Source organism: Tursiops truncatus, chromosome 12, assembly GCF_011762595.2.
Source record: "Tursiops truncatus isolate mTurTru1 chromosome 12, mTurTru1.mat.Y, whole genome shotgun sequence".
Classification (NCBI taxonomy): Eukaryota; Metazoa; Chordata; class Mammalia; order Artiodactyla; family Delphinidae; genus Tursiops; species Tursiops truncatus.
In genome coordinates, this window is record NC_047045.1 from 82535780 (window position 1) to 82550470 (window position 14691).

A 14691-nucleotide genomic window follows, 5' to 3' on the forward strand; every position below is an offset into this window, starting at 1 on the left:
AGAGAGTCATGGGCATATACATAGTAACAAACGCAGTAAGGTAGATAGCTAGTGGGAAGCAGCCGCATGGCACAGGGATATTGGCTCGGTGCTTTGTGACAGCCTGGAGGGGTGGGATGGGGAGGGTGGGAGGGAGGGAGACGCAACAGGGAAGACATATGGGAACATATGTTTATGTATGACTGATTCACTTTGTTATAAAGCAGAAACTAACACACCATTGTAAAGCAATTATACCCCAATAAAGATGTTAAAAAAATATATATATATACAAAGAGAAAATGCGGGAGAGGGTGTGGAGAAAAGGGAACCCTCTTACACTTTTGGTGGGAATGTAAATTGATACAGCCACTGTGGAGAACAGTATGGAGGTTCCTTAAAAGCCTAAAAATAGAAGTACCATACGACCCAGCAATCCCCCTACTGGGCATATACCCTGAGAAAACCATAATTCAAAAAGAGTCATGTATCACAATGTTCATTGCAGCTCTATTTACAATAGCCAGGACACAGAAGCAACCTAAGTGTCCATCGACAGATGAATGGATAAAGAAGATGTGGCACATATATACAACGGAATATTACTCAGCCATAAAAAGAAATGAAATTGAGTTATTTTTAGTGAGGTGGATGGACCTAGAGTCTGTCATACAGAGTGAAGTCAGAAAGTGAAACACATATGTATGCTAACACATATATATGGAATCTAAAAGAAAAAAAAGGTTCTAATGAACCTAGAGGCAGGACAGGAATAAAGTCACAGATGTGGAGAGAGGTCTTGGGGACATGGGGAGGGGGAAGGGTGGGCTCGGACGAGGTGGGCGAGCATTGACATATATACACTACCAAATGTAAAATAGATGGCTAGTGGGAAGCAGCTGCATGGCACAGGTAGATCAGCTCGGTGCTTTGCGACCACCTGTAGGGTTGGGAGGGAGAGGGTGGGAGGGAGACGCAGGAGGGAGGGGATATGGGGATATATATATACATATAGCTGATTCACTTTGTTATACAGCAGAAACTAGCACAACCCTGTAAAACAATTATACTCCAATAAAGATGTTAAAAAAAACCCCTCCAAAACCATCACAGACAGAGCGACGGGTCCAGTGAAGGTAAAGTGTACAGTTAATCAGGTGTCACAGTTGAACATGGTTGATCCAGGTAACTGTTTCCTTGTTGAAATGCTTGTCTTCACTGCAGAGTCTAAGACAGATTTTTAAATAACCCCTGGGAAGGGATGGAGGGAGGGAATCGGGTCTGGAGAAGAGGGTCAGAGAATATACTGCTCTGTGGGCACCAGAATCCACCCGCAGTGGCGAGCAGCCATCCGTCTTTACCTGCGTTGTTCTGAGCTAGGTCTGTCCTCTACTTCACTGAGAACCTTCTGCTCCGACAGGAATAACAGGGGTTAATCAGAAGGGTGGTGTGAGATGGGGAAGGGAAGGTGCCCGGGATCAAAAAAAAAAAAACCTCTGGTCCACTTGTGACCTCCTGCAGCTGGGGCAGTTCTTGTTTATAAGGGACGGTTCCCTCCAGTGCACGGTACTCTTCGGAGCAGCAGACACCTGCAGAATTTGCAGCAAGTAGCAGACATCTCAGAAATAGCAAAGTCCTAACCACTTGGTTAGCAAAACAGAGAGACAAGTTTTCACCCTCCTTTTAAACTGAGGAAGTCGTAAATAACTTAGCACATTTATAGTTTCCCCTTTACAATTTTTTTAAGGCTCATTTTGGAAATTGTGTATCACCGTGAACATGGTCTGCAATGCGACGTGACCATAAGGCAGTGTTCCATTCCCTCTAAGCTTCCCGTGACGAGAATCTGAACGCATGAGGCAGACAAAGACGCTCCTTCCCTACTTGCTGTTGTCAAAACTACCCACTGAGGCCACGGGCGGGAGAAGACCGCGGAGGCGTGTGGCCTCTTCCCAGCTTCCTTCCTCGCATTAGATTTTGATGGTGGAACAAAGTTCAAGGATCTGTGACCTGAAATAATTCCAAAGCTCTGGCCTTTTAGCCTTCATTGTTGGGGTCAGAAGGCCATTGTTGACAGAGAATAGTTCAGGGTGGAGACAGGTCAAAGGACCTGTTCAAATGGTTTTAGGCCAGAATCCTTCCCAAGTCTCACCATGTCTTCTAGAATAGCTTTTTTGACATCCTTGTTTCTGCACATTTCTTCAAAGGAGCCTTCAAAGCCTCTCTTCTGGGCCCAGGGGCCTAGCATCTCAATGTCTGGTACCACAATTACTATGAGAAATGCCTGCAAGTTCTCTCCATGGACGAACACCTGAGCGACAGGTTCACTTCACTGGTAGCTGTTTTCTGTCTTCTCCAGAGCTATGTACTCGCCTTGTGCCACTTTAAAGATGTGCTTTTTCCTGTTGATGATCTTCAAGGTGCCATTTGATAACCACTTTCCAATGTCCCCTGTGTGCAACCAGCCATCTTTATCCAGAGCTTCTGCTGTGTTTTCTGGGTCCTTTAAGTAGTCTTGAAATACATTAGCCCCTTGCACACACACCTTGCCCGCGCCCATGGCAGCCATGTAATTCGTTTCTTCCACATCGACAAGCTTTACAATGTTGCAAGGCATTGGGGCACCACATGGCCTGTGGTCCAGTCCCCAGGCACAGTCAGGCAGCACCCGGCGGTGCACTCAGTCTGTCCGTAGCCTTCGTAGAATTGGCAGCCCAGCGAGGCTCTCAGGAAGGTCAGCACGTGGCGGACACGGGCGCCGCTCCTGTGATCATCAGCCTCCCTTTTCCTCCCAGGCTCGACTCTTATTTTATGGATGGTCAACTTATCCCACAGGCCGTTGTTTCTAATGATGCCACCGCGAAACTTGGCTTCTTTCCTCTTGGAGGTAAAGTCCAACAGCCATCGCTTCAGCATGCTGTTTGCCTGAGGAAAAAGGCAGTCAAACATCCAGTTCAGCAGTCTGGGGACCACAGGGAAGATGGTGGGTGGAAATGCCTTGAGATCATCCGTAAGCAACCTGATATCTCCTTGGAAAAATCCTATTTTAGCTCCGTGACACAGCATCACACACTCTACAACTTTTTCAAACACGTGGGCGAGAGGCAAGAAAGAGATCAAAGTATCATCTGAGGAAGTAATGAATGTACTCTGTCCTTTTCATAAATGCTGAACGATCGCTGACTGCATTTCGATGGGTGATCAGTGCTCCTTTGGGGTTGCCTGTAGTTCCACTTGTGAAGCAAATTATTGCAACATCTTCAGGTGCTGGAGGCTTGGGCTTCCGTCTGTGGGCTCTTCCCAGGTCCTCCATCGCCTTCATGCGATGATCTCCACCCCGCACTTCTTGCCTCGTTCCGACCCATCACTGCCGTAGGAGCCCATGAGAACAATAGTTTTAAGCATGCTGTTAATTTATTTTCTACAGCTTCTAATAAGAGGCTGGCCTTCTCTGGCTTGCCCACAAAAACCAGAGAGAGTTCAGCTTTGTTGATGATGAAGGTGACTGCTTCAGTTCCGAGGGTATCGTAGAGGGGAACGATCACCATCGAATAAGTAAAGCATCCCTGTTCAATGATCCCCCACTTAGGTCTGTTCTGAGAAAAGAGGCTGATGAACTGATCTGGGGCTACCTTGAAGCCCTTGTGGATCAGCGCCGAGTCCACACACTCTGACATTTCTGCAACCTGTTTGTATGAAAGCCATTCATAGGGTTGGTCTGGTTTCAGAGAGCCTAAACAAGGGCCCTTATTTGACACCTGCATGCCCCTCTGGAAGCCTTCATATAACATTCTGATGTCATCATAGAAATACACCAAGGGCTTGTCACTGTCCAGGAGCACGGATCTCTGTCACTGCCTGCCACCTCCACTGACTGCATGGCCAGGTCGCATGGTGGCTTCAGGGCCTGCAGTTGCATGGCGTACCAGAAGGTGGTGAGCGCCACGAACGCACCGAAGCCCATGAGTGTGTTGGTTGGAAGGGTGCACACGTACTGCCGGAAGTCAACCATCTCTGGCATCCGAAAGTACTGGAACAGCTCATGGTCTTGCATCATCCTGGGTTGGTGGCACCCTATGCCAATATCTTAGAAGGGCGTCACAAGTGTTCTCATTAAATGAAAATTCCAGACTCCACGGCTGGGGATTCCATTTTGTGACTCGTGGAGAAGTAGGAATCCAGTCTCAAACCTCTTTTCTACTTTCTTTCTTCCAAACGCCTCTCTAGCAGGAGACGGCTTATCTTCTAACAGGAATGCTGGGGAACCAGAGGAGCTTCAGCAGAACATTTCAAAGGAAACTTGGACTAGACCTTTGCCAGGTGGCTGTCTCTTTTCCTCAGTTTGGATGAAGGGAGATGAATGAGGGGGAAAAACTCAGTGGATGACTCTTTCTTGGATGTATTACCTGGTTTCAGGACTTAATGAAGCTCAGGTTCTTGATGTCTCACTGCAGAAAGAATTCAGTGGGAGACAAAGTGATAGGTAAGCAGTGGATTTATTTAGAGAGAAACACATTCCACAGACAGTGTGGGCCATCTCAGAAGGTGAGAAAGGCCTAAGCAGTAAGATTTACTTTTAACTTTCCTATACTTAAATGTATTGAAGTGTCATTTTAATGCATCGGTAAAGAAGCACAAATGCCAAATCACAAACTTAATTTTATTATTTTGATAACTGGATTTCTTTTCAATTTTATGTGTTTAATCCTATGCCTTCAGAAAATATTGTTCAAAGATAATGTCTAAAGTTTTTATCAAACTGCCAAAGGGGCCAAAGGGGTCCATGGAACAAAATAACTAAGAACTTCGTTACTAGGAGTTTGATATTTTATATTAAAAAAGAAGATCCTAAAGAAAAGTCGCTGCTTCTGACACATCTTTGGAAATTCATAATTTAAAGAATTTAGCTGTATTTAGTAATTCTCCCCTCTAAGGTCTTCTTTGTGAGGTCACAATTTACAACTAGCATTGGGATATGTTTTCAAAGAGACCCCAGCTCAAATATAGAACCCAAACACTTAAAATGCTTTATCCTGAGAAAATCCAAATATTTATGTTTCCAACTCATGTTAAAAATTTTCTAAAAGCGTAAGATGTTATTGAGGGTTCCCCACTGTTGATGACTGTGGTTAGAAAGGCCATCGAAAATGGCTGCCGGGTAAAGGACAGCTGTAGGGATGTCAAGGCTGCGGGGGGGCAGAAGTTCCCACTGATGGCTTCCCTGGCACTTGTAATTTAGTCACTCAGTGATCAATTTCTAACGCCGGAGATGTGCTGGAATTAGTGTGAAATTTCCACTCTCTTTGGCTCTAACTGGGACATTCCATAATTACAATGAAATGAGACCATGCTTCACCGTCTCACTCCCTCTGTGAAGAAGTTATCTGGCATGAAGAGGAAAGGAATGGAAATCAAGAGCCAGCCTATGGGAAATGCTAACAGAATAACTGGTGAGTGAGCCGAGGTGAAATGGCTTTGATGCAAACCAACACATGCAGGTCTAATTAGGCAGTAAGACCGGCAAGGAAGCGAGCATTATGTCTGTTAATTGACTTGGACGATGTTGGGTGGTGAGGTATTCTGAGGAAAAGCCAAAGGCCTTTAACTCACTAGTGTGGTTAATTATAGAGAACGTTGTTCTTGCGGAATTTCCTACCAAGCATTTCAAAAAGACATTATTTTGCTTTTAAACATGTTAAAAACATTAAGTGACACTTCTTGCAGGCTAATAGCAGCTTGTATTGGTGATGAAGAAATGGTTGGAGATTTTATTTAGTCCAAGGTTAACGAATAAAGGTTATGAAGATGGTCTTCCTTTCATTTGTCTGCAGCAGAGTAGAACAAATTTACCTTATCTGACTTTACTTGGGGAATGATCATAGAAAATGTGAAAGGATAAATTGCTTTTATATAGAATTCTTTAAAAAATCATTTCTATTTTTCTAATATGAGTCATTAGAATGCATAAGCATCACTAATCTGAGAACTGTCCTGATAATGGCTCAAGTTCTCTGAAGAATGTTTATGCACCTCCTTTGCTCTCCAGTGCAATCTGGGAGGGAAGGGCATGCACTGCATCCTTCTGCCTGGATCAAATGTAGAGGTAGAAGATGGTGACGAGCCTCTGAAAGCAAGAAAGAATGATATGAAAAGCAGCCTTAAACTGACAGACCTGTGTAAGGCATAAAGGAGTAACTGATTGTACTTGAGCTGTATCACAGAAAACTGAATTAATTAACGAGATACATTACAATGTGTTCTATCTTAGCTCTTCTGAAGACAAAGAAACGACAGTATTGATGGATAGATTAAGGACATGTTTTCGAAGGTGTGGGACATGGTCAATTTACTCACAAGTAGGATGGCCACATGAGTTGTTGTTTAACAGTACAATTCTGAGAATGAAAGGGAGCATAATAGCAGAGACTCCAGAATAGGCATAAACACCAGCCTGTTTTGGGCAAAATAAGATGTGTGCCTGTCACCACTTCTCACCCTGTAATTCCACAATTACATGCTGCTTATTCACATACATTACGCCTCTCCTTATAGTACCATGTTCACTGGAATGTGAAATTAACATATGGCAGTTGTGTAATTTTAGTATTATTGTTTATTAATAAAATAACACAAATAGATAGGCTATAACATAAAATAAGTAATATTAATAATTACTATTGAGCATTATTATACTAATAATTAACTTACAAAATACTTTTGAAAGTATTTCAGTTACTCCCAAAATAGCTGGTAAGTGGCCTCTCCAAAAACTTCGGAAGGATTTTTATCAAATAAGCAGTAAATAAGCTTGATGCAGACATACTAATGCAATGTTATAGATACAGTCATTAAATATAATAGAAGTTTAGAATAATCTTTAATAGGCGGCAATACAATTTCACCTGTTAATGTATTCTAAGAAAGTAAGCAGGTAAATACGAAGAGCTTCATGCACGAGAATATTTCTCATGACATTGCTTATAACAGCAAACACCGTAAAGCTGGGGGGTCATAGCATCATGGCGCAGTGAGCTACTCTCTTTGTGTCTCCCCTTTAATCTGCAGAACATCCACAGCTCAACAAAGGTGCCTCTACCCAGCACACCAGGGTGCCAGACGATTGCACATTTCTGTGCATCTAAAGGAGGATGGACAGACAAGAGGTGGTACAGGTGCAATAGCAGAGGCAGTGCCCGCAATTCTGGTCCTCCAGCTGCGGCAGCTGAGCCCACGGCCCCAGAAAACCTGGCCAGCGGAGGAGGGAATGCACACAACGCCAGCCCCCTGGTCACAGCAGTGCCCACGGCCACAGGTAACCAGGCAGCAGCAGCAGTAGGGCCTGGGACCCCCGTCCCTCCAGCCATGGAGGTACCCACAACTCTGGCTCCCTGCTCATTCCACCTGTAGCAGTGGAACCCACAAATCTTACAACCCTGGACATGGCAGAGGTGCCTGCGTGCTCCTGGCTGGCCCGCTCCCGATGCAACTCAGGGGATGCTGCACATGGTGGAAAAGCCCACCATCCCAGGGCTCCAGGCAGCAGTACCATTGACACCAACAGCTGCAAGGCACCAATGACCCTGGAGGCACAAGAAGCAATAATGAGGGTAAGGGGTGACACCTCTGACAGAGGCAGTGAAGGGTGGAAAATGCTGACTTTGAAATATATCCAAAGGCAGCGCAGGTAAGCGAAACTAAAAACTTGTGATATGTCGCCACCTACTGGACGACAAAAGAAAGGCCTCTAATTTCTGACCTGTTGAATAGTTAGAATGGAGTAGAAAGGTGCCCCCTACTTCACATGTGCTGGCTTATCAGGCACCATGAAGAACCAAGGTAACACTGTGCAACAAAGAGAAAATGACAATTCTCTAGAAACCGAACTTAAAACCACAGAATATTTCAATCTAACTGATAGAGAATTTAAAATAGCTGTCACAAAAAATCTCAACAAGCTACAAGAAAACGCAGAAAGGCAGTAAAATGAGCTCAGAAATAAAATTAATGAACAGAAGGAATACCTCACCAAACAGACTGAAACTCTAAAAAGGACTAAACAGAAATTCTGGAGCTGTAGAAGGCAATAAACACGATGAAGAATACATTAGAAAGCATCGGAAACAGATCAGACAAGATGGAAGAGAGAATTAGTGAGCTTGAAGACAGACAGATAGAAATGATACGAGTAGAAGAGGGAAGAAATAAGATATAAAAAGATGAGAAAATTCTATGAGAGTTATCTGACTCTTCTGGGAAGGGGAAGATTAAGGTAACAGGTATTCCAGAAGGAGAAGAGAGTGAAAGGAGAGGAGAGAGTTTATTTAAAGAAATAATAGCTGAGAACTTCCCAAATCTGGGGAAGGAACTGGATATACAAGTGCATGAAGCTAAGAAAACACCTAATTACCTCAACACAAAAGACCTCCAAAATACAGTATATTAAAACTATCAAAAGTCAGTGAGAAAGAAAGAATTTTAAAGGCAGCCAGGATAAAAAGAAGGTTAACCTACAAAGGAACCCCCAGTAGGCTATCAGTAGATTTCTCAGCAGAAATGCTATGGGCCAGGAGAGAATGGAATGACATTCTCAAAACACTGAAAGATTACAAACTGTCAGCCAAGAATTCTCTACCCAGCAGAGTTATCATTCTTATATGAAGGAGAAATAAAGACTTTCCCAGACAAACAAAGCTGAGGGAGTTCATCCACACTACACCTGTCTTACAAGAAATGTTGAAAGGAGCTCTTCTAGCAGAAACAAAAAGGCAAAACATGCAAAACTTTGAGTAAGGTGATAAACAGACACGCAGAGTCAGAAAATTGCAACTCTTTATCACATAAAGGCTAATGGGGAAAAAAAGCAGAAGAAAATAACTATAGCTACTTCAGTTTGGTAACAAACTCACAGTATAAAAAAGGACAATTTGAGATAACTAAAACACAAAAGGGGAAGATGAAAAGAGCAGAACCCACATAGATAAATGAAGATAAGATGCTATTAGCAGAAAAGGACTGTTTTATCTATGAGAAGTTTTACACAAAGCTCATGGTTACCATAAACCTAAATCTAGAACAGAGACACAAAACATAAAAAAAGAGGAAATGGAGGAAGACATTTTAGAAAATCACCAACTCAAAATGGCAGACATAAAAACAAGGAAAGAGAAGCAATGGACCTATAGTGCAACCAGAAAACAAATGATAAAACTGCAGTACTAAGTCTTCATCTATCAATAATCACCTCAATGACTGGATTGAATTTACCAGTCAAAAGACACAGAATGGCTGGCTGCATTAAAAAACAAGACCCAAGTATATACTTCCTCCAGCAGACACACCTCAGCTCTAAAGACATAGACTCAAAGTGAAGAGATGGAAGATGATACTCCAAGCAAATGGCAGCCAAAAGAAAGCCGGTGTAGCCATACTCATATCAGACAAAGTAGACTTCAAGCCATAAAAGATAACAAGAGACAAAGATGGACAGGATATAATGATAAAGGGGTCAATTCATCAAGAAGACATACCAAATACTAATATATATGCATCTAACATAGGAGCACCAAAATATATAAAACAATTATTAAGAGACACAAAGGGAGAAACTGACAGCAACACAAAAATAGTAGGGGACTTTAACACCCCACTACATCAGTGGATGGATCAGCCAAATAGAAAGTCAACAAGGGAAGAGTAGCTTTAAATAAAACTTTAGATCAGATGGAGTTGATAGATTTGTACAGAACATTCTATCCAAATGCAGCAGAATACACATTTTTCTCAAATGCACATGAAACCTTCTCAAAGTTAGACCATATGTTGGGATACAAAACAAGTCTCAATAAATTTAAGAAGACTGAAATCATATCAGTCATCTTTTCTGATCACAATGGTAGGAAGCTAGAAATCAACTACAAGTAGAAATCTGGAAAAAATCACAAATATGTGGCAACCAAACAACATTCTTCTGAACAACTATTGGGTCAATGAAGAAACCAAAGGAGAAATAAACATTACCCGAAGACAAATGAAAATGAAAATTTAACATATCAAAATCTATGGGATGCAGGAAAAGCAGTACTAAGAGGGGAGTTTATAGCAATACAGGCCTTCCTCAAGAAACAAAAAAAATCTCAAATAAACAATTTACCCTTATACCTAAAGGAACTAGAAAAAGAAAAACAAAGGAAGCCCAAAGTCAGTAAAGAAGTAGAAAGGAGATTAGAGTGGAAATAGATGAAAAAGACAATAGAAAAGATCAATAAAATCATAGCTGGTTCTTTGAAAGGATAATCAAAATTGACAAACTTTTAGCTAGACACATTCACTAAGAAAAAAGAGAGACGACTCTGATAAATAAAACCAGAAACGAAAGAAGACAGATAACAATGGATACCACAGAAATACAAAGGATTATAAGAAAGTATTACAAATGGCAATACGCCAATGAATTGGACAACCTAGAAGAAATGGACAAATTCTTAGAACCATACAACCTTCCAAGACTAAGTCATCAAAGAACAGAAAATACGAATAGACTGATTACTAGGACAGAGATTGAAACTATAATCCAAAACTTCCCGCCAAAACAAAAGTCTAGGACCAGATGGCTTTACAAGCAAATTCTACCAAACTTTCAAAGAAGATTTAATAACTATCCTCAAACTCTTCCAAAAAACTGAAGAGGAGTGAACACTTTCTAACTCACAAGGCCAACACTACCCTGATACCAAAACCAGATAAAGACAAGACACAAAAAATAAATTACAGGCCAATATTTCCTATGAACATAGATAAAAAAATCCTCAACAAAATATTAGCAACAACACATTAAAAGTATTATACGCCATGATCAAGTGGAACTTATTCCAGGGATGCAAGAATGGTTCAACATCTGCAAATCGGTGTGATACATCACATTAATAAAATGAGAGATAAAAACACTCTGATCATCTCAATAGATGCAGAAAAGACATTTGACAAGACTCAACACACATTAATGAAAAAATCTCTCAATAAAGTGGGTTTAGATGGTACGTACCTTAATATAACAAAGGCCATATATGACAAACCCAGAGCTAACATCATACTCAGTGGTGAAAAGCTGAAAGCTACTCCTCTAAAACCAGGAACAAGACAAGGATGTACACTCTTGCTACTCTTATTCAGCGTAGTATTGGAAGTCCTAGCCAGAGCAGTTAGGCAAGAAAAAGAAATACAAGACATCCAAACTGGAAAGGGAGAAGTAAAACTTCTATTATTTGTGGATGTCACTATTTGTGGATGACATGATTTTATATATAGAAAACCCTAAACATTCCACCAAAAAAAAACTATTAGAAATAATAAACGAATTCAGTCATGTTGCATGGCACAAAATCAACATACAAAAATCTGTTGCATTTCTATATGCTAACAGTGAGCTCGTAGAAGGAGAAATTAAGGAAACAATCCCATTTACAATAGCAACAGAAAGAATTAAAAACCTAGGAATAAATTTGACCAAGGAGATGAAAGACCTGTACACTGAAAACTATAAGACATTGTTGAAAGAAATTGAAGAAGATAAATAAATGGAAAGATATTCTGTGCTCAGGGATTAGAATTAACATATAGTTAAAATGTCCATATTGCCTAAAGCAATGTACAGAGTCAATGCAATCCTTACCAAAATCCCAAGGACATTTTTCACGGAAATAGAACAAAAAATTCTAAAATTTATATGGAACCACAAAAGACCCCAAATAGCCAAAACAATTCTGAGAAAAAACAGCAAAGCTGGAGGTATCACACTCCCTGATTTTAAACTATATTACAAAACATAGTAATTAAAATAGCATGCTATTGGCAGAAAAACAGATATACAGATCAATGGAACAGAACTGAGATATAAACCCACACGTATAAGTACAAGAATTTACAACAAAGGAGCAAAGAACATACAGTGCAGAAAGGATAGTGTCTTCAATAAATGGTGTTTGGAAAACTGGACAGATACATGCAAAAAAAAAAAAAAAAAGACCATTATCTCACACCATACACAAAAATCAACTCAAAATGGACTAAAGACTTGAATGTAAGACCTGAAACCATAAAACTGCTAGAAGAAAACACAGGGAGTATGCTCTTTGACGTTGGTCTTAGCAATATCTTCTAGATATGTCTCCTCAGGGAAGGGAAATAAAAGCAAAATTAAACAAATGGGACTGCATAAAACTGAAAAGTTTTTGCACAGCAAAGGAAACGTTCAACAAAACAAAAAGACAATCTACTGAACTGGAGAAGATATTTGCAAATCGTACATCTCATAAGGGGCTAATATCCAAAATAAATATAGAACTCATACAACTCAACAACAACAAAACCAAACAACTGGATTAAAACATGGACAGAAGAGCTGAATAGACAGTTTTCCAAAGAAGACATGCAGATGGCCAACAGGCACATGAAAAGATGTTCAACATCACCAGTTATTAGGGAAATGTAAATTAAAACCACAGTAAGATATCACCTCATGCTTGTGGTGATAAAACAAAAACAAAAACAAAAAACCAATCCCCAAAATAAATGAACAAACTGAAACAAACAAAAAAAATGGAAGCCTCAGACCTAGGGACACATACAGACTGAAAGTGAGGGGATGGAAAAAGATATTCCATGCAAATGGAAAACAAAAGAAAGCTGGAGTAGCAATTCTCATATCAGACAAAACAGACTGTAAAACAAAGACTATTACAAAAGACAAAGAAGGACACTACATAATAATCAAGGGATCAATCCAAGAAGAAGATATAACAATTGTAAATATATATGCACCTAACATGGGAGCACCACAATACATAAGGCAAATACTAACAGCCATAAAAGGGGAAATCGACAGTAACACATTCATAGTAGGGGACTTTAACACCCCACTTTCACCAATGGACAGATCATCCAAAATGAAAATAAATAAGGAAACACAAGCTTTAAATGATACATTAAACAAGATGGACTTAACTGATATCTATAGGACATTCCATCCAAAAACAACAGAATACACATTCTTCTCAAGTGCTCATGGACCATTCTCCAGGATAGATCATATCTTGGGTCACAAATCAAGCCTTGGTAAATTTAAGATAATTGAAATCATATCAAGTATCTTTTCTGACCACAATGCTATGAGACTAGATATCATTTACAGGAAAAAATCTGTAAAAAATACAAACACATGGGTGCTAAACAACAAACTACTTAACACCCAAGAGATCACTGAAGAAATCAAAGAGGAAATCAAAAAATATCTAGAAACAAATGACAATGAAAACACGAGGACCCAAAATCTATGGGATGCAGCAAAAGCAGTTCTAAGAGGGAAGTTTATAGCAATACAATCCTATGTTAAGAAACAAGAAACATCTCAAATAAACAACCTAACCTTACACCTAAAGCAATTAGAGAAAGAAGAACAAAAATCCCCAAAGTTAGCAGAAGGAAAGTAATCATAAAGATCAGATCAGAAATAAATGAAAAAGAAATGAAAGAAACAATAGCAAAGATCAATAAAACCTGGTTCTTTGAGAAGATAAACAAAATTGCTAAACCATTAGCCAGACTTATCAAGAAAAAAAGGGAAAAGACTCAAATCAATAGAATTAGAAATGAAAAAGGAGAAGTAACAACTGACTCTGAAGAAATACAAAGGATCATGAGAGATTACTACAAGCAACTAAATGCCAATAAAATGGACAACCTGGAAGAAATGGACAAATTCGTGGAAATGCACAACCTTCCGAGACTGAACCAGGAAGAAATAGAAAATTTGAACAGACCAATCACAAGCACTGAAATTGAAACTGTGATTAAAAATCTTCCAACAGGGGGCTACCCTGGTGGCGCAGTGGTTGAAAGTCCGCCTGCCGATGCAGGGGACACGGGTTCGTGCCCTGGTCCGGGAGGATCCCGCAAGCCGTGGAGTGGCTGGGCCCATGAGCCATGGCCGCTGAGCCTGCGCGTCCAGAGCCTGTACTCTACACAGGGAGAGGCCACAACAGTGAGAGGCCTGCGTACCGAAAAAAAAAAAAAAAAAAAAAAAAAATCTTCCAACAAACAAAAGCCCAGGACCAGATGGCTTCACAGGCGAATCCTATTAAACATTCAGAGAAGAGCTAACACCTATCCTTCTCAAACTATTCCAAAATATACCAGAGGGAGGAACACTCCCAAACTCATTCTACGAGGCCACCATCACTCTGATAACAGAACCAGACAAAGATGTCACAAAGAAAGAAAACTACAGGTCAATATCACCGATGAACATAGATGCAAAAATCCTCAACAAAATACTAGCAAACAGAATCCAACAGCACATTAAAAGGATCATACAATATAATCAAGTGGGGTTTATCCTAGGAATGCAAGGATTCTTCAATATATGCAAATCAATCAGCGTAATACACCATATTAACAAACTGAAGGAGAAAAACATTATGATCATCTCAATAGAGGCAGAGAAAGCATTCGAAAAAATTCAACACCCATTTATCATTAAAAACTCTCCAGAAAGTAGGTATAGAGGGAACTTTCCTCAACATAATAAAGGCCATATACGACAAACCCACAGCCAACATCATCCTCGATGGTGAACAACTAAAACCATTTCCACTAAGATCAGGAACAAGACAAGGTTGCCCACTCTCACCACTATTATTCAACATAGATTTGGAAGTT

The 14691-nt window shown here is 40.4% G+C and overlaps 1 protein-coding gene and 1 pseudogene across 18 annotated transcripts in view; both read right to left on the minus strand.

Annotated features, from left to right (window-relative positions):
* The window catches only part of LOC101328244 (1-acyl-sn-glycerol-3-phosphate acyltransferase delta), a 1425233-nt gene that overhangs the window by 258702 nt on the left and 1151840 nt on the right, over window positions 1–14691 (minus strand). The window lies entirely within an intron of this gene.
* LOC109552798 (long-chain-fatty-acid--CoA ligase 1-like) lies at window positions 978–4060 on the minus strand (annotated as a pseudogene).